Here is a 16,129-nt window from a genome sequence, read left to right as displayed (position 1 = left end):
TCTCTCGAACCGTTTTCTGTTGGCGCCTTCGGGCAAATACATTTTCTCTTTGGGCTGGCGCGTTTCTTTCCGAACCGTTTTCTGTTTTCTCAGTTAAGTCCCTGGATCTTTTCTGTTTCATCACAGATTAGTCCCTGGACTAAAACTCTTATAAATTTTTAATAAAAGATGATTTTTGAGTGATTCTTTTTCTGTCAGTCTTGTATTTTTGTCTAGTTTTTTAGTATTTATTTGGAAAAAATTTGGAACAAATTTTATGCACGCGTTAATTTTCACGTTAGTGTACGTTTTCGCCATACCGTAGGTTCCGGAAGAGGTGACGGAGCCGCGAACTTCGCCGAGCTAGACTCCGACTTCTCCGAACCAGGCAAGCATGTTTGAACCTTTGATATGATGGGTGTTTTGCATGTTTGCTTGAATGGTTTGTGCATGGCATATGAGCATCGGTGAGTATCTCGTTGCATGTGAGGCAACTATCCGTGAGTTCCGAAGTTACTGTGATTTCTGATGAGAGATGGCCTAGTCATGTGGTGACATGAAAGGCAGTAAGGTGGTATTGTTGTAGCATTCCAGCCTTACGACATCCGATAAACTCCGACGTCAACGTGGACTGAGTCACGTTACCGTTCTTCCCCTTCCGTGCCGCCACATGTTTTCTGCAAAGAGTACGGTTTAGTAAGTTGATAACCTCTTTCCGTGTACACACCAAATGGAGGTGCCGGGATGAGGGTTCCATGCCCCTGGATTAAAGCAATTCATCCGGTCAGGGGGCATGGGTGTTTCCGGTTGGGACCGAGAGGGGGGCACCCCTTAGAGCGCGCGTATATAACTTTGATCCCATGCTACGCGAGGTTGTAGCCTCCCCGTCTCAAAGTTTTTCTTGAACGTTGCCAAGGGTGATTCCTGGCTTCGGAATGTTGAATGGGTGTGTACTGGTTAGATGTGTTTCTTCCAAAACACCGAAACGGAACTAGTCCCCGTGACTACTGAAATCCGTTGGCTGTGGTTAAAGTACAAACTCTGCAGAGTCAAATCCTTCCGAGTCATCGTATCCATGGTCAAGGACCGTGACCAGCGTATCCATATCTATGTCACATCCTCGTGGTATTTTTCCCCGGTGAACAAGTTTGAGTGGTAAATCGGTTGAACGTTATTCCTGTGGATGGACTAACCCTGTTGTTTATCTCATATCTGAATATTCCCTTGTTGTGATATTAAATTCATGAGCTACTAAATTTTAAGTTGTGAAATATAAGCCCTTTATGTGATGTCGCTCAGACGTCCGACTGTGGCACTCTTACTTTGGATATAAGCCCTTTATGTGATGTCGCTCAGACGTCCGACTGTGGCACTCTAGTTATTTACTTTGATATAAGCCCTTTATGTGATGTCGCTCAGACGTCCGACTGTGGCACTCTTGTTATTTACTTTGGATATAAGCCCTTTATGTGATGTCGCTCAGACGTCCGACTGTGGCATGCACTGTTATTTACATTCTATTATAAGCCCTTTACGTGGCGCCGCCTTGACGCCCGACTGCGGCATTGTTATTTCTTTTGTTTCCTCTCGAGGAGTCATTCAGACACTCGTTTGGCCCTCGGTATTATTTTGGGATTTCGGGAGGACTACCGCCCGACTTCTCTTTTATTTCCCATGCATTATTATCTCTATGTCTGAGTGCGCTTATTAATCTGTTCCTTTGCATCATGTTTACATTTGTTATATCCTATGTCCGAACTGTCTTGTGAGTACTTTCATAGTACTCACCTGGCTTGTTGATTTGGCCAGATGTTGAAGAAGGCGATCTCAGGGATGAAGAGTTTGATAGTGAGTCCGACGCCTAGAGGAATCCCAGTCAGTCCCGTGCGATCCTGGATATTGGTCACTTGTATCATATACGCTTCCGCCACCCACAATAAGTCTCCTCGAGCCTCACTCCGACGCTCGAAGAGCTGTTAGTTTTCAGGAGTCATATCACCCACTGCGCTGTGATATATCCACCACCGCTTTTATCGTGAGTTAGTAGTTATGTCACCCTATCCGCCTTTATGTATTATTGGCGTGCTTGTAATAAATTGTTGAGCAGTCTCCGCTCAACCTTGTATTATATTCAGTACTCCTGGTATTTTTCTTCTGTGATCAAGATTTTGTCTACCAGTAAGAAGGAATTCTTCTCTACTGGTCCGTAAAAGGGATCGGTCTCTCAATAAATATTTTTATTGGAAAACCGGTAGTGACACAGAGGCCGTGTCGATTCAGCGGCACCATGTACCAGTAAACGGTATATTCAAGTTGAGTTATATTCAGGATTAACTTTTAACTAAAAATGACCGGTGTCATAGCATGCCATGAAATGCAAAACAACACATGCATCACATATTGATAAAAATGACCGACGTCATCCATATGCACACAAAGCATAAACGTCAACAACTCATATTACTCTACTTGCTCAAAATGACTCACAACTTAAACAAAATATTTTGCAACAAGTTTTATTAATTTCCTACGCAAGAAAGTAACTCCGATAAATTTTTTATATGCTTGACCAAAAGATATCATTATCAACAACTCTTAATTTCTTTATCACTAAGTTGGGTTCAAATATTCTGTAAGACAAGTAATATGATTAAACAAGTATTTAACAGAATATTTTCTAACAAATTTTTATCAATTTAAGAATGCAAACACAAAGCTTTAAATAATTACTAACATGCATAATAAAATTATTTCTAACATCACCTCAAATAAATTTTAACTTGCTTTACCCACTTAAACTAGTTTCAACTATTCTATAAATCAAGCATAACAACTGACCAATACTGAACAGAATACAAATAATTCAATAATTATTTAAATGCATGGGTTAATCATTTCATTTAAGTGAGAAAATCACAAATATTGAAATGGCATCATAAAAATGTTGATGTGGCTTGCCTGAATGCAGATGAGGTTCACAAGCCTCCTGGTGATCCTCAAGACAAGCCTCACCTTCTGAAAATAATTTTAAACACAAAAAGAGAATATCAAGAACACTTCTGAAATTCACCAGAAATTCTAAACAGCTCAGAAAAATCTCATCTTTGGTGAGCTGTTAGATTTCCTTTCAAAGAACACAATGCAAAAAGAATCATCTCATTTGGAATTATGGTTAAAAAGTTAAAATTGTTTGAAGCTCTCTGGAATATAAATGAATTTGAATAAAAAGAAACAGCTGGGGGGTGACGTCGAAGGCGTAAAGCCCAGGGGCGCCACCACTCGTACTGCTTCGCGCGTGTACTGAGTGGCTGACTAGCGGGCCCCGCTAGTCAGGTGGGGGAAGAGGGAGAGAGAAACAGAGAGGGCCGCGGCTTCGCCGGAGCTCTCGCCGGCGACGAGGGCTCCTTGGCCCAAACGAGGGGGAGGGATTGAGAGAGGGGACGATGGCACACCTGCCCGTACCCGTAGCGTGGCTAGGGGTGGTCGGACGACATCGGAAACTAGCTCGCAAGCGGAGGCAGAACATGGAGGTCGCCGGAGTTGAGGAAGACGGAGAGCAGAGGTCACTCCAGAGGCTCCAAGCGGGCGAGATGGCCTCACCGGAGAGAGGCAGAGGCCTTGGAGGGGTCGCCCAGGCCTGGGAGGGGCTGGAGCTACCGCGGCGACCAGAGGGGATCGCCGGCAAGCTGAAGCTCGGGGACAGCGGCCCGAGGCCTGCCCGGCCGGGCTACGGCTTCCTACTCGATCGTGGGGTTTGTGTGATTGCTGGATGGTGCTCGAGGAGGCTGGGGGTTGCTCTATTTATAGGCGAGCGGCGAGGGTGCTTCGGGCTCCGCCGGTGGACACCTGTCCATGGCGCCCGGCGACGAGTGGCGTCAGTGAGAGGGGGAGAAGGAGACGGAGGTCACGCGGCCACTATGGGCGAGCGGAGACGAGCACAGGATCAAGGGGATGGCGACGAGCATAGTGCGCTCCGCACCGTTGGGCTGGCCGGACCCTGCCCGTTCTCTGCGGCGAGCTCCGGCATCGTCGAGTGCCAGGGAGGAGTTAAGGACGTCGAGACGATGATGGTGGCGGGGTTTGGCATGGTTGGGCAGGCGGGGGAAGCGAGCACGCTAGAACAAAGCGCTCGGCGTCACCCAGAGCGCGTCGACACGCATGCCTGGCATCGTGGACACGCGTGGTCACCGCGCGAACTCTCTCCTCAGGCCAGCCTTCGTCCAATAATCATGTCTGGCATGTTGTTCGTGGTAGTTTTGAAGTTTACCATGGTTTGGTTTGGATCCAGGTGAAGTAGAGAAGATTTTACAAGCCAGGTAAGTTTCTGGTTAGTAACTTTGTGATGTTACTGTGGTCAAATGGCTGGGAGTTTGGGGCTGTGCTTTGGAGGCTTGTTATAAGTTACTAAGGTAAAGATGCACAAGAAAGTTCGGGTCAAATGGAGCAAGTAAAATGGTAGTTGCTGTAGAAACCACCATTTCTGTCCAGAACAGAAAAGATTTTCTGTAGCAAAAATATTCCAAAAAGTGATGAAATATTTTTGCTCAGGGAGGTCCTAGGGTCCCTAGAATATTTGTGAATTATCTTAGAATTTTCTGAGCCATAAAAATTAGGGTTTCCTTGAAGCAAACAGATTTGGCTTAGGGTTTTTGAGAGAAAATGAATATTTTTCATTTAAGAAAAATATTCCAAAGGTTATTTTGTGGTGGATCAGAAGTGAAGTGATGGTTTGGGAGAGAAGTGAACACTTGGGTGAAAGCTAAGGATGCCCAAGTGTTTAAGTCCAAATGAAAAGATTCAGAAACTCCAAGTTTCAAAAACTTTCAAATGAAATTTCAAGCAAATAAGAAAGGGAAAAAACCAGGCTGTCACAAACCTCCCCCACTTAGAATGAATCTCGTCCTCGAGATTCAGTTGCTTGGGAAAACCACTCTGGATACTGACTCTTAAGGAACTCTTCCTGCTCCCAAGTTGCTTCTGACTCGGTGTGATGCTCCCACTGAACCTTGAAAAAATTTCTGACTTTGCTGCGAGTGACCCTTTCCACTTTATCCAAAATTTTGGACGGTCTTTCTTCATAAGTTAAATCCTTTGCCAATTCTATCTCAGCCATTGCAGTCCTTTTCTCAGGCGGGGATATGCATCGTCTCAATTGCGAAACATGGAACACATTGTGTATTTCTGACAACTCCGGGGGTAGTTCCAGTTGGTATGCAACCGTACCCACTCGAGACATAATTGAGAATGGACCAATGAATCTGGGTGCCAGCTTTCCACGAGTCTGAAATCGCTTAACTCCTTTCATAGGAGTGACTCGGAGGTACACATGTTCTCCGGGTTCAAAACTGACCTGCCGGTGCTTTGCATCATAATAACTCTTCTGACGGATTTGGCCAATTGCAGTCGGTCTCTGATTTTCCTGACTTGTTTCTCGGCTTCCATCATGACATCGGTTCCGAAGATATGGCTATCTCCAGCTTGAGACCAATTTAGAGGAGTGCGGCACTTACGACCATATAGAGCTTCATAGGGTGACATCTTTAGACTGGTCTGGAAACTGTTGTTATACGAGAACTCGGCGTATGGCAAGCAATCTTCCCAGTTCGCCCCATTGGCTAGCACACAGGCTCGCAACATATCTTCGAGTATTTGATTTACTCGCTCTGTCTGACCGTCCGTCTGGGGGTGATAAGCAGTACTATATTTTAGTGCTGTCCCCAAGGCTTGATGGAGGTGGGACCAGAAAGCGGAGGTAAACAAAGAACCTCGGTCGGAAGTGATAGTCCGGGGTACCCCATGCAGACTGACAACTCTGGATACATACAGTTGCGCCAGTTCATTTGCTCTGTATCTGGTGCTGACCGGGATGAAATGAGCAACCTTGGTTAGGGTGTCCACTATAACCCAGATTGCTTCTTTGCCTCGCTGAGTCCTAGGCAATCCAGTGATGAAGTCCATGCAAACATCATCCCATTTCCATTGTGAAACTGGCAGTGGTTGGAGAAGTCCGGCTGGCTTCTGATGCTCTGCTTTCACCTTGTTGCATATGTCGCAACAGGCTACAAAATAGGCAATGTCTTTCTTCATCCCATTCCAGCAGAATATTTATTTAAGGTCTTCATACATTTTCATACTTCCCGGATGAATGGAATACGAGGATTCGTGTGCTTCTGACAAGATTTTCCTCTTCAAGTCCGGTTGATTTGGTACACAAATTCGTCCACGGAATCGGAGGGTACCGAAGTTGTCCTTGAAGAAATCTGGGGGCTGCCTTGCGTGTTTTTGTAGCTTGGCGTCATCTGGCTGGGCCTTGCGGATTTCCATCTCAAGTGTGGGGGTAACTTCCAAAATATTAGTGAGGCCAGCATCCACGATGACCAAGTTGAGCTGAGCGATCTCCTCCTGAAGTTCGGTAGGCAATGATTTTAACATGACATTTAAGCTGACGGGCTTTCGACTGAGCGCATCGGCAACGACGTTGGCCCTGCCTGGATGGTAATTTATTCCAAGGTCATAATCCTTGACCAACTCTAACCATCTTCGCTGACGGAGATTTAAATCTGGCTGAGTGAAGATGTACTTGAGGCTGTTGTGGTTGGTAAAAATTTGGCACCTTTTTCCAATGAGATAGTGCCTCCAAATTTTTAATGCATGAACCACTGCAGCCAATTCCAAATCATGAGTAGGATAATTTCCCTCATCTGGTCGTAGTTGTCGTGATGCATAGGCTACTACCTTGCCGTCTTGCATCAGTACACAACCAATACCTTGTCTGGAGGCATCGCAATACACGTCGAAGCTGCGATAAATGTCTGGAAGAGTCAATACGGGTGCGGTTGCCAGACGCGTCTTTAGCTCATAAAAACTCTTCTCACAGTCCTTGGTCCACTCAAACTTTGTATCCTATTTGAGCAGTTCCGTCATAGGTTTAGCAATTTTGGAAAACCCTTCAATGAAACGACGATAGTATCCAGCTAATCCAAGGAAACTCCGGATCTGTGTTACAGTCGTGGGCAGTACCCAATCGAGCACATCCTTTACTTTGCTCGGGTCCACGGCTATGCCTTCGGCGGATAGTACATGCCCGAGAAACCCAACTTGCTTGAGCCAAAATTCGCACTTACTGAACTTGGCGTATAGCTTATGGTTGCGGAGCAGTTGTAGCACTGCCCGGAGGTGATCCTTATGCTCTTCTTCACTCTTGGAGTAAATGAGGATGTCGTCGATAAAGACTACCACAAATTTGTCGAGGAAGTCCATGAACACCTTGTTCATCATATGCATGAAGAAGGCAGGGGCATTGGTGAGACCAAAGGACATCAAAGTATATTTGTAAAGACTGTATCGTGTAGTGAATGCGGTCTTAGGAATATCTTCTCTTTTAATCTTGAGCTGATGATACCCGGTCCGTAAATCGATTTTTGAGAATACTTTAGCCCCACTGAGCTGATCGAACAGATCATCAATCCTTGGCAGTGGGTATTTATTTTTGATGGTGACCTCATTCAGCTGGCGATAATCTATGCACATACGGAGACTGCCATCCTTTTTACCCACGAAGATTGCAGGTGACCCCCACGGTGAAGAGCTGGGACGAATATAACCTTTCCGGAGTAATTCGTCAAGATGTTTCTTTAGTTCCACTAATTCTGATGAGGGCATCCGGTAATACTTCTTGTATAATGGTGCGGTTCCGGGCACAAGATCTATGGCAAATTCCAGTTCCCGATCTGGTGGCATGCCTGGCAGTTCTTCTGGAAACACATCAGGGTACTCACTGACCACAGGAATAAATTCCAATTCGACCACAGCAGTGCACACTAGTTCTGGCTTGGGTATATGCTTGCGAGCATAGAATTTGGTGAGCTGCCCATTCAGACTGGTTAAATTGACTTCTCGGGTTGCGCAGTTCATACAAACTTGATATTTGGTCAGCCAATTCATTCCCAATATAATATCCAACTGTTCAGACTCAATGATTATCAGAGATGTTGGAAAGTGGACCCCGTTGATATTGATCTCCAGATCACGGCAGACTAGATTGCTCTTGATTATAGATCCCGGGGTTTGTACCAGCATATTTTTGCCCAAAATTGTGCAAGGAAAATTGTTTTGGGCGGCAAAACTCCGAGAAATAAAAGAATGGGAAGCCCCAGAGTCAAATAAAATTACTGCAGGTATGTCATTAACAGAAAACATACCAATGACGACTTCTGGCTTCTCTTGGGATTCATCGGCGGAGATATGATTCACGTGCCCAGTGAAGTTTTGCTGGGTTGGCCCTGACTCCATAAAGTTGACTTGTGGCCTGCTCAGCGCATTCACCTTGTGGTTCTTGGGGCACTGTTTGGCATAATGTCCAGGCTGCCCGCAAGTGAAACAAGAATTATTGCGCTGCCGCTCCTCATGCATTGGATTGGCCCCAACATTCTTGACTCGAGTGGTGGTCTTGTTAACATTCTGCTACCAATTTGGCCGGTATTCCACGAGAGTCTGCTACCAGGTACGAGCCTTTTGCATAGGTTGACTATCCTTCTTTGGCTCAAACTTGCGCTTGTTGTCGTTAACAGGCCTATTATCTGATATAAGCTTGTGTTCCTGTTCAGCAATGAATGCCTTGTCTACCAGAGTTTCGAAATCCGTGAAATCAAACATATTGAGAGCACACCGAAGTTGCGGATTTAAACCTCCAAGAAATCTGTCCATCTTCCTTTCTTCGGTGGCTACGTCATACAGAGAGTAACGGGCCAGATGATTGAATTTTTGCAGATACTCAGCCACAGATTGATTTCCTTGGACAAGCGTGAGAAATTCACGCTGGTTGGCCTTCATAACTCTAGTAGGGATGTGATATTTGCGGAACTTATCCTTGAATTTTTCCCAGGTGACTTCCTCAACAATCGGCCACATAGCTTTTGTATTTTCTCACCATATGGCAGCTGCACCTTCAAGGTAATGGATTGCAAATGGGCTTTATCATTTCCTTCAGTACAGGCAATCTCAAGCTTTTTCTCCATGGTGCGCAACCAATCGTCTGCATCCAATGGGTCAACAACCTGACTGAAATTGGGTGGATTGGTCCTCTAAAAATCTAACAGCTTTGAGTGATGACCATTCTGATTTCCATTTTGTCCAACTATAGCTTGCACACTTCTCAATATTTCAATCAGATCATTGTTCCTTTTTTCTTCAAACATACGCAGAACTTGCTCGGTGGAGGGAGGATCAGGCGGAGGAGGTGGTGGCTGAACGTACGGCTCGGGAGAATATCCTGCCTGTCGTGCGGAACGACGAACAGGAGTTCCCTCACAAACGTTGCTACTGCCGCCTCCCCGCGTCATCCTATTGAGTATTTTTCCCAAGGCAACGAAATCGAGATGAGAGACATCCAAGAATAAAATTGGGGAAAAGCCAGCAACAATTCTCGAAAAAGACAAAAGAGCGAAGAGAATACAGCGATTAAAGTCCCATCATAATTATACATAGACTCATACATGAAAATTTAACAACCTGACTGGTTCCACTACTCTCATACATGAAGCATCATGACTCGTACAACTACATCCGTACACCATCTAGACGACTGCGAATACTCAAAGACATTACTGCTCTGCTGGTGCTGCGGTGCCCTCCCATGAAGCGGTCTCAGATCCCGAACTGACGTGGTTAACGAAAACCTCCGGGTTAAAGGTAACACGACGACGCTGCCTCGAGGGCTCTCCCTCAGGGGCAGGGGTAGGATGAAGCATCGGGGCTGCAGGAGTAGGAAGAAGTGAGACCCACTCGGCAGGAGTACTGAGAGGGTTCACGGCCGGAACGCCTGTACTACTCCGGGGAGTAACCGGCGAAATAGGGGAGCTACAGCTAACTAGGACATAAGGGGTAAATCCCAGTGAGGATGGAGTAGTGGTGGATCTAGTAGTGACCAAGGTAGCGGCTAAAGCAGTACGGGCACGAGTCAGCTCTCGAGCTAGCTTGTGGATCATCAGATAGCTAGCAGTGATATAGCGAGCAAGATGGCTAGCAACACTATCAGACTCCGGGTTAACGAGAGGAAAACGGACACGACCGTTGTCGTGCAGAGATGGGTAGTAATAGAATCCTGGGTGATGCTGCATTTGAACCACGTTATAACGAAGCTCGAAAAGGACCTCAAATGCGGCAAACTGGACAGCCTGAGAAGCGGTGGAGGCGTAACCGCTCCGAGAAGTGCGAGTGTAAGAGCCGGAATCGGAACTGGTGCGCCGAGTAACCACTGCGTGATACTCATACACTAAGTCTGCTAGACGCTCCCGGTACACACGGTAGACTGGTTTGTCTCCATGAGGGTACAGCCGATGCCACACGTTGCGGAGAAGGTGCGGTGACGTGTACGGCATCAACTACAACTGGCACGGATACGGCACCGGAGCCATCTACACTCACAACCATTAACAGGTTAGCATGAAAATAATAATCAAATGACTACAATGCAACAACCAGCTATAACTGCTACCGACACTCACATTTACTCGTGTCTAGCGTCCAGTTAACATGTCGTAGTCTAGCATGTCCTACAGTCAGCGCGGCTCTGATACCAACCGTTGTGGCACCCCGGCTCAGAGCGACCGGTTTACCCTGCATTGCCAGCCCAGAGATCATGTCTTCTGGCAACACACAACATATTGGTACAGAAAACAAATGCTTTATTGATGCTAGCGGAACAGAGTTCATATTACAACAGTGGTTGAGGCCAAGCGGCACACTCGGTGCGGTGGAACAATATGTACATTATTTACTGAACATAAAGGGGCCTCGACTCGAACAACTACGTGGCAGCGGAATAACGTCGTAGCGGAAGCTCCATATCACAGGGACACTCATGCTTTCCAACGAGACTTTCCTGAAATCTGGCATGACACGCCAGGTTAGTACATTGAATGTACTTGCAAGCTCACAACAAGCATAATCATAATGACAAACAATATCATGATATTTAACCAATTATTAATAATGCAACATTATATGTCAACATGCTGTGATCAAGCCCGAACGTCCTCAGGACAGCTTACCAACTGTGATCATCTCTGGACCACAAACACACCACCATAGTGGTCTTTCTCAAGAACAACTCGTGATCCTTACGGCGATCACAACCACGACCATCATTTGGTCCCAAATACCTCGATGGCCTTTCTGCCATCCATTGACAATGCAAAGTTCATAGCTTAGTGTGCAATTTTTATTCGACGTTGACTCATGGTGGGACCTAGTACGAGGTGTCCGTGATAGTGGACTCGGCTATCGATAGATTATACACTCTGCAGAGGTAGCACACTGTACCCACACCACGGAACCCATGGCCTCGCATTCCCATTCGGGTGGACCAACAGCATTCCGACAAAACCCCTCCATTGCCACAGCACTCTCCCGGCCACTCCGACCCAAATCCCCAATGGGCTGGTCCTGGGTGGCCCCGTGTCTACCAAAGACACCCCGACCACCATCGTGGTCAAAACACTCCCACTCGGGGACTCGGTACCATAATCTCATCAATGAGCACACAAGATTATGTGTGCTTACCGGGCCAGGGCAAACACGACATAATCTTCCCTAGATGGAGGCACCGACAAAAGGCCGTGTCAATGGACCGAATCAAGGCCTTCCCACAAGGCAAATGTGGTTGCACTGGAAAGAAACTCGATTCAGCGGCACCATGACCCAGTCAACGGTATATTCAAGTTGAGTTATATACAGGATTAACTTTTAACTACAAATGACCGGTGTCATAGCATGCCATGAAATGCAAAACAACACATGCATCACATATTGATAAAAATGACTGATGTCATCCATATGCACACCAAGCATAAACGTCAACAACTCATATTACTCTACTTGCTCAAAATGACTCAGAACTTAACCAAAATATTTTTGAACAAGTTTTATTAATTTCCTACGCAAGAAAGTAACTCCGATAAATTTTTCATATGCTTGACCAAAAGATATCATTATCAACAACTCTTAATTTCTTTATCACTAAGTTGGGTTCAAACATTCTGTAAGACAAGTAATATGATTAAACAAGTATTTAACAAAATATTTTCTAACAAATTCTTATCAATTTAAGAATGCAAACACAAAGCTTTAAATAATTACTAACATGCATAACAAAATTATTTCTAACATCACCTCAAATAAATTTTAACTTGCTTTACCCACTTAAACTAGTTTCAACTATTCTGTAAATCAAGCATAACAACTGACCAATACTTAACAGAATACAAATAATTCAATAATTATTCAAATGCATGGGTTCATCATTTCATTTAAGTGAGAAAATCACAAATATTGAAATGGCATCATAAAAATGTTGCTGTGGCTTGCCTTAGTGCATATGAGGTTCACAAGCCTCCTGGTGATCCTCAAGACAAGCCTCACCTTCTGAAAATAATTTTAAACACAAAAAGAGAATATCAAGAACACTTTTGAAATTCACCAGAAATTCTAAACAGCTCAGAAAAATCTCATCTTTGGTGAGCTATTAGATTTCCTTTCAAAGAACACAATGCAAAAAGAATCATCTCATTTGGACGTATGGTTAAAAAGTTAAAATTGTTTGAAGCTCTCTGGAATATAAATGAATTTGAATAAAAAGAAACCGCTGGGGGGTGACGTCGAAGGTCTAAAGCCCAGGGGCACCACCACTCGTACTGCTTCGCGCGTGTACTGAGTGGCTGACTAGCAGGCCCCGCTAGTCAGGTGGGGGAAGAGGGAGAGAGAAACAGATAGGGCCGCGGCTTCGCCGGAGCTCTCGCCGGCGACGAGGGCTCCTTGGCCCAAATGAGAGGGAGGGATTGAGAGAGGGGACGATGGCGCACCTGCCCGTACCCGTAGCGTGGCTAGGGGTGGTCGGACAGCGTCGGAAACTAGCTCGCAAGCGGAGGCAGAACGTGGAGGTCGCTAGAGTTGAGGAAGACGGCGAGCAAAGGTCACTCCAGAGGCTCCAAGCGGGCGAGATGGTCTCACCGGAGAGAGGCGGAGGCCTTGGAGGGGTCGCCCAGGCCTGGGAGGGGCTGGAGCTACCGCGGTGACCAGAGGGGATCGCCGGCGAGCTCGAGCTCGGGGACGGCGGCCCGAGGCCTGCCCGGCCGGGCTACGGCTTCCTGCTTGATCGTGGGGTGTGTGTGAGTGCTGGATGGTGCTCGAGGAGGCTGGGGGTGGCTCTATTTATAGGCGAGCGGCGAGGGTGCTTCGGGATCCGCCGGTGGACACCTGTCCACGGTGCCCGGCGACGAGCGGCGTCAGTGAGAGGGGGAGAAGGCGACGGAGGTCACGCGGCCACTGTGGGTGAGCGGAGACGAGCACAGGATCAAGGGGATGGCGACGAGCATAGTGCGCTCCGCACTTTGGGCTGGCCGGACCTTGCCCGTGCTCGTTGCAGCGAGCTCCGGCGTCGGCGAGTGCTAGTGAGGAGTTAAGGACGTCGAGACGATGATGCTGGCGGGGTTTTGCATGGTTGGGCTGGCGGGGGAAGCGAGCACGCTCGAACAGAGCGCTCGGCGTCACCCAGAGCGCGTCGACACGCATGCCTGGCATCGTGGACATGCGTGGTCATCGCGCGAACTCTCTCCTCAGGCCAGCCTTCGTCCAAAAATCATGTCTGGCATGTTGTTCGTGGTAGTTTTGAAGTTTACCACAGTTTGGTTTGGATCCAGGTGCAGTAGAGAAGATTTTACAAGCCAGCTAAGTTTCTGGTTAGTAACTTTGTGATGTTACTGTGGTCAAAATGGCTATGCTTTCGAGGCTAGTTATAAGTTACTAAGGTAAAGATGCACAAGAAAGTTTAGGTCAAATGGAGCAAGTAAAATGGTAGTTGCTGTAGAAACCACCATTTCTGTCCAGAACAGAAAAGATTTTCTGTAGCAAAAATATTCCAAAAAGTGATGAAATATTTTTGCTCAGGGAGGTGCCCTAGGGTCCCTAGAATATTTGTGAATTATCTTAGGATTTTCTGAGCCATAAAAATTAGGGTTGCCTTAGGGCTTAGTGTTTAAGTCCAAATGAAAAGATTCGGAAACTCCAAGTTTCAAAAACGTTCAAATGAAATTTCTAGCAAATAAGAAAGGGCAAAAACCAGGCTGTCACAAACTGGGAGTTAATCTTCCGGATGAGAGCGTCATTGACAGAATTCTTCAATCACTGCCACCAAGCTACAAGAGCTTCGTGATGAACTATAGCATGCAAGGCATGGATAAGAAAATTTCCGAGCTCTTCGCAATGCTAAAGGCTGTGGAGGTAGAAATCAAGAAGGAGCATCAAGTGTTGATGGTCAATAAGACCACCAGTTTCAAGAAAAAGGGCAAAGGGAAGAAGAAGGGGAACTTCAAGAAGAACAGCAAGCAAGTTGCTGCTCAGGAGAAGAAACCCAAGTCTGGACCTAAGCATGAGACTGAGTGCTTCTACTACAAGCAGACTGGTCACTGGAAGCGGAACTGCCCCAAGTATTTGGCGGATAAGAAGGATGGCAAGGTGAACAAAGGTATATGTGATATACATGTTATTGATGTGTACCTTACTAATGCTCGCAGTAGCACCTGGGTATTTGATACTGGTTTTGTTGCTAATATTTGCAACTCGAAACAGGGACTACGGATTAAGCGAAGATTGGCTAAGGACGAGGTGACGATGCGCGTGGGAAATGGTTCCAAAGTCGATGTGATCACGGTCGGCACGCTACCTCTACGTCTACCTTTGGGATTAGTTTTAGACCTGAATAATTGTTATTTGGTGCCAGCATTGAGCATGAACATTATATCTGGATCTTGTTTGATGCGAGACGGTTATTCATTTAAATCAGAGAATAATGGTTGTTCTATTTATATTAGTAATATCTTTTATGGTCATGAACCCTTGAGGAGTGGTCTATTTTTGTTGAGTCTCGATAGTAGTGATACTCATATTCATAATATTGAAGCCAAAAGATGCAGAGTTGATAATGATAGTGCAACTTATTTGTGGCACTGCCATTTAGGTCATATCGATGTAAAGCGCATGAAGAAACTCCATAATGATGGACTTTTGGAACCACTTGATTATGAATCACTTGGTAGTTGCGAACCGTGCCTCATGGGCAAGATGACTAAAACGCCGTTCTCCGGAACTATGGAGCGAGCAACAGATTTGTTGGAAATCATACATACATATGTATGTGGTCCGATGAATATTGAGGCTCGTGGCGGATATCGTTATTTTCTCACCTTGGCAGATGATTTAAGTACATATGGGTATATCTACTTAATGAAACATAAGTCTGAAACATTTGAAAAGTTCAAAGAATTTCAGAGTGAAGTTGAAAATCATCGTAACAAGAAAATAAAGTTTCTACGATCTGATCGTGGAGGAGAATATTTGAGTTACGAGTTTGGCCTTCATTTGAAACAATGCGGAATAGTTTCGCAACTCACGCCACCCGGAACACCACAGCGTAATGGTGTGTCCGAACGTCGTAATCGTACTTTACTTGATATGGTGCGATCTATGATGTCCCTTACTGATTTACCGCTATCGTTTTGGGGTTATGCTTTAGAAACGGCTGCATTCACGTTAAATAGGACACCATCGAAATCCGTTGAGACGACGCCTTATGAACTGTGGTTTGGCAAGAAACCAAAGTTGTCGTTTCTTAAAGTTTAGGGCTGCGATGCTTATGTGAAAAAGCTTCAACCCGATAAGCCCGAACCTAAATCGGAAAAATGTGTCTTCATAGGATACCCAAAAGAGACAGTTGGGTACACCTTCTATCACAGATCCGAAGGCAAGACTTCTGTTGCTAAATTCGGAATCTTTCTAGAGAAGGAGTTTCTCTCGAAAGAAGTGAGTGGGAGGAAAGTAGAACTTGATGAGGTAACCGTACCTGCTCCCTTATTGGAAAGTAGTTCATCACAGAAACCGATTTCTGCGACACATACACCAATTAGTGAGGAAGTTAATGATGATGATCATGAAATTTCAGATCAAGTTGTTACTGAACCTCATAGGTCAACCAGAGTAAGATCCGCACCAGAGTGGTACGATAATCCTGTTCTGCAAGTTATGTTACTAGACCATGACGAACCTACGAACTATGAAGAAGCTATGGTGAGCCCAGATTCCACAAAATGGCTTGAGG

The sequence above is a fragment of the Triticum aestivum genome, chromosome 2D, assembly GCF_018294505.1.
Source record: "Triticum aestivum cultivar Chinese Spring chromosome 2D, IWGSC CS RefSeq v2.1, whole genome shotgun sequence".
Classification (NCBI taxonomy): Eukaryota; Viridiplantae; Streptophyta; class Magnoliopsida; order Poales; family Poaceae; genus Triticum; species Triticum aestivum.
This window is presented reverse-complemented; position numbering follows the sequence as displayed.